This window comes from Capricornis sumatraensis, chromosome 7 (assembly GCF_032405125.1).
Source record: "Capricornis sumatraensis isolate serow.1 chromosome 7, serow.2, whole genome shotgun sequence".
Lineage (NCBI taxonomy): Eukaryota > Metazoa > Chordata > Mammalia > Artiodactyla > Bovidae > Capricornis > Capricornis sumatraensis.
The window spans coordinates 103744323-103749939 of NC_091075.1; the positions used below are offsets into that span (position 1 = coordinate 103744323).

Sequence of the window (5617 nt, forward strand, 5' to 3'; positions counted from 1 at the left end):
AAACCATCTTGAATGCACAGAGGAAGGGACCTTGATATTAATATATACCAAATATAGACTCAGAACCAGGCAAACAAAGCAAGATGACTGGCCAGAGGAAACCTGGAAGAAATTCCCCATAAAAATATTCAAAGTGATTCACCTTAGAGCAGTGGGATTGAGTTTTTCAAAAAAAGCAAAATCAATACAGTATTGTAAAGTTAAATAAAGTAAAAATAAAAATTAACAAAAAAAGAGGAAATGGAAAAGGGAGCAGATCTATGTATATGTAGGCTTCCTGGATGGCTCAGCAAGTAAAGAATCCACCTGCAATGCAGGAGACATGGATTCAATCCCTGGGTTGGGAAGATCCCCTGGAGACAGGCATGGCAACTCATTCCAGTACTCTTGCCTGGAAAATTGCATGGACAGAGGACCCTGATGGGCTGCAGTCCATGGGGTCACAGAGGGTCACGCACAACTAAGGGGCTGAGCACATATGCATCTTTGAATGTTTCTGGCGCATCACAGAAATCATTATTATTTGTTAGAGATGAATGAAGTAGCTATACAAAACAACTGTTGATGGATAAACTGAGGCATATTTTAAATTTTAGGCAAATGAGCAAAAATCAATTGAAATGAGGCAGCACCAAACAGGAAATGGTTAAGAGTAATCTTAGACAGACTCTTGGCAGACAGGAGCCAAGGGGAAAACATACGGAGAAAGTACAGATATAAAGAAAGGAAGTTACTTGATTGGTTACAGTGTAAAGCCTAAACTGTTTGTGATTGGTCATCCCTACATTTTCAATTTTGTAACCTTGAGGCATTTGCAGGCTAAGATTCTGTTTTGCTTACACAAGCCACCATGGCATTAGAGCCACCAAAGTGTAATGGTCTCACATTCAATTAATTTATCACTACATATGGTCATTTTTCTGATTGATATGGAAAGTTCTACAAATTGTTGGCAGAGGTTAATCAGTATTAAAATAGCTTTCATATATAATAATTGAGACATCCCAAGACTGAATCTATAATGTTGAAATCAATATACTGCTTGTTTTTCCTCCAACCAGGATTATTAAACATAACAAAATTCTATATACAAGGTGACTTAAACCTGCTGTTTCAAAATATAGTACTTTCCTTAACTAATATTTGATAAGTCAAGCCACAGAGGGTCAAAAGGCTTACTCTAAACTTAATAGGAAAGTGACCAATGCCTATTACATGAATGGTCTAATTACTAGAACTCTGCTGCTAAGTCACTTCAGTTGTGTCCGATTCCATGCAACCCCATAGACAGCAGCCCATCAGGCTCCCCTGTCCCTGGGATTCTCCAGGCAAGAACACTGGAGTGGGTTGCCATTTCCTTCTCCAATGCATGAAAGTGAAAAGTGAAAGTGAAGTCGCTCAGAACTCTAGTATATTATATTATCTATAAGATAAGTAACATAAGGTACCACTGAGGGCCTGTGACAGGCTTCGGAGCACTGATACAAGACATCAGGAGGCCACTTTGAACACTGCCACTGTGATGCCATCGTGTTTCTGGAGCATAATATTCCCATTATCTGATTCTAGACACACCACAGAAATACCAGTGGGGTATGAGGTTGGCTTAGCTGCTTGCTGGTCTAGAACAGATATCACCCCAGCATGCTCATCTGACAAGGTCTGTGGCAGCCCAGACTTGTAAATGCTTGTAAATCTGTGCATAGGACTCCAATAGTGGACAGATTCTCCACTGAGTCCTCCAAGCGCTGCTGCAAGGTAGCCTCCATCCCGCCACGCATTGCCTCCTTCTATGCCACACTCGTGTCAGGGGCCCCTCAGTCGATCACATGACACGAGCGGTCAATATACTGCTTTTAAAAACAACAATTTAATTTAGCTATGATTATATGATAAGATGGAACCCAAACAAAATACTGAAGTTGGAGTTACTATTAACAGAGACACAATAGGTGTCTGATGGATGTGAGAGTTGGACTATAAAGAAAGCTGAGTGCCGAAGAAATGATGTTTTTGAACAGTGGTGTTGAAGAAGACTCTTGAGAGTCCCTTGGACTGCACGGAGATCCAACCAGTCCATCCTAAAGGAGAGCAGTCCTGGGTGTTCATTGGAAGGACTGATTTTGAAGCTGAAACTCCAATACTTTGGCCACCTGATGTGAAGAGCTGACTCATTTGAAAAGACCCTGATGCTGGGAAAGATTGAGGGCAGGAGGAGAAGGGGACAACAGGATGAGATGGTTGGATGGCATCACCGACTCAATGGGCATGGGTTTGTGTGGACTCTGGGAGTTGGTGATGGACAGGGAGGCCTGGCGTACTGCGGTTCATGGGGTGGCAAAGAGTCGGACATGACTGAGCGGCTGAACTGAACTGAACTGAATAGGTGTCCACAATTTCTATTACCTATCATCTCTGGCAGAATATCCTGCAAATATTTTCTTGCACCCAATGTCATACTGGTCCTTGAAACTATTTTATTTTCTTCCTTCATCATCACCGCTGACCACCTCACCCCACTGCACCACAGTTTAGCTCACAAAGCTGCAAAGTGTGCTGACGACAAAGTATTGACTAATCCAGTGCTTGACACAAAGTAAGCATTCCCCAAAGCCTGACCAGACATAAATGAAGGGACAGGTAAGTGAGTGAACACATTTTGACAGAGATTCAGGAGCCTCTGTCTGTAAATACTCTCTTCTACTCTGACATGGGATGAAGAAAACAAACGTTTGGAAACGCAAGTGATCAAATGTGTAGCCACGGGCATCAACATCCAGTCGCCCTAATCCCTGCCAGAGTTCAATTTGTGGGAGACAGCTTTGAAGCCAGAGACTTTTTACCATAAAAGTTATGGAAGTGGAGGAATAAAAACTTTTACCACTATGATTCCCATTTCTAAAGTTCTGTTTCTATAACTTGAAGCTGAAATTCCTCTTGTGTATCCCCTAATTAGTCTTCTTTAAAATAATTGGTGTTGTTCTCGCCTGTTATTTGAGTGTTGTCCCTAGCTGTGACACAAAATGAACCTTTCTGGAAGTGTCTCCCCAGGAGGGATTTAAGTGCTAAAGGAGGCTTATTTATTCTCAAGGCTGAGCAACCACTTAGTCCATTACAATGGAAACAGCGATTTCAAGGCAAGTGTGTACTGCTAAAAACAGATGCATAAGAATGTAGCTGTCTTACAGTTTTAAGAAGGCAAGAAATTTAAATTAACCCCATGAAGTCTTATGCTGGAAACCACCACTCAGACAAGCAAAACAATAAGCACTTTCTGCTCGACTCTGGACAGCTTGATTCTCCAGATTCTTGGCACTTTCAGTTATTTTCTTTTACTACTTCAAAGTCAAGAGGAAGTAAATCACGTAGCTTTAGTAATTCTAAATGAAAAGCAATGAAAGAGAAGAAGGAAATATTGCAGGTTATTAGAAATCAAACTTTACCCAAAATTTAAAATTCATTTCACAATACAGTGGGTACAATGTTTCAACCTAGGAGAAAATTCATTTTAAATGATTTCATGCTGGCCTCGCTTATTCACAAAAACTCGTTAGCTTAATAAAACAGAGGCTTTGTTTGCCAAGTCGCACACTCCTGCCTGGTTCATTTACAGGGCTAGAGGGCAGCCTGACGCTGTTTTGTCGCTCTTAAATTCTCCCATGTGCCTAACAGTGATAGGTGATTGTGACTGGGGATTTGAAATTTAATAACACCACCCAAAACCTAGTGCTGCTTCATTTCATTTCAAACAATAGTCAGTCCAACAACATAAATCCTGCTTGTAGAACGAAATGCTATATGAAGTCACGTCCCAAACACCACATTGCTCTTTTTCTTTATGCCTCTTCCCCAGTGTCTACTGAACAAAAACGCACAACCTGAAAGCTGAGAGTTATGTTTTATTCACTGGACAAAACTGAGGACTTAAGTTTGGAATACAACCTCTGAAATACTGCTCCGAAGAGGGATGGGAGGAGCTGGGATACACAGGAGTTTTTGCAACAAAGACCAGGTAGTCAGAATATCAAAAGATTACTATTAAGTAAAGAAAACCAGCTATCTCAATTTAAGGAATTTAGTGCTTTTCTATGCATGGAAAGATGCAAGAGTATGGGCTCACTGAAATCATTCCTTTGATATGCACCTCAGCTCTCTTTCGGGTCAGAATATCCTGTGTTTTCTCATCTTGAGTCTCCCCAGGGTACATGATGGGGGAGGGGCGGACACATCCTTTGTTCACTGACAGGGCAGGCAATATGTATTCAGTGGCACCCATTCATTTCTAGCTAAGGGCCACAATGTGTGTGTGCCTGTGTGAAGTGGGGGGAGGAAGAGAAAGACACAGAGCAAAGTTGCTGCTATCCTAGAAGACCACGCCTTCTCCCAACAATGAGAAATTTATTGCGGATTGACTTGCCTCTTCCAATAAGCATTGTGTAGACAAAAGAAATGACCTGAATGAGGCATCTTCGAATTACAATGGACTGATTCGATCAACTTCGGAACTAAATCGTAGTGAACTTTTTAATTCCTTACCATTAAACCTGCTCATGCTGCCAGGATGCGTTGAAATTTTGCACATGAGACCCAAGAGAATAAAGACACAGTGCTGTGGCACTCTTGGTTCTATCTGGGATAAAAATCTAATGAAAAATGGACATGAGAAAATTAAAATCAAGTTAACTACTGTCACTTAACAGAGACTTGAGCGTATTCAGTTTTTTGCTTACCTGATATTTTTCACTTTTTCTTTTGTGTGTGTGTGTAGCAGTCAGGAGACAGTTTTCCAAACAGCCGATTCTTGGATTTAGGTGGTGCAATAAGAATTCTAGCTGTTACAGCTGGGGTTAAAATGTGCGAACGCCTGCGGCGCATCACTCTCTTTGACTAAGCTGTCAAAACATTTAAATTGTGTCCCTGTCTTTCCTCCCTCCCTCCTCCACGATCTCCTCAGCAGGAGCCCCCAGCACTGAATTTTTGTCAAAAGAGAAGACAGAGTCAAATTGGCAAACTGTATCTTTCTAAAAGGATTTCCAACCTTCTTTGCGTTGCTTGTCATGTTTATTTCAGTATGCAATTTTTGCATTAACCCTTGCTGATTCTTTCCAGTTTGATTTCATGGAAATGCCTTTATTTTAGGTCAGCTAACAACTTAACAAAAGACGTCACATTTGGTTAACAGGTGTGCTTTAAAAATAATCATCGTAATTGGAGACTCTCACCATGTCTGGACAATGAGGAAAATAAGTAGTTTGCAGAAACACTTTTCAATTACTTCAACTGATAATAGGATAACTGTAGAAGAAAGACTTTCCTAAATATGTTGTTTAAATTCTGAAATGTGTACAAGGGAACAAAGAGACAAACATCACCCTCACATTATAAATAATTAAATAAGTATTATTAATAGATATTTATGACTGTAACCAATAGTAAAAATTATTAAAATGTCAGAAAATATTTATTATTAAATACCTGCCAAGACCCAGGCTCTATACTTTCAAGCATTGTATTTAATCCTCACACATCAGGCATTCAACCTTGCACCCACACTGTGCTAAGTATTGTCATACAGATGAGAAAGACACAATATTTACCCCTCTGATAGCTCACGGTC

At 40.4% G+C, this 5617-nt stretch overlaps 1 pseudogene; it reads right to left on the reverse strand.

Moving 5' to 3' along the window:
- Positions 1-1491: 1491 nt before the first annotated feature.
- On the reverse strand, positions 1492-1769 carry LOC138082396 (ragulator complex protein LAMTOR5 pseudogene; annotated as a pseudogene).
- Between the last annotated feature and the right edge of the window lie 3848 nt (positions 1770-5617).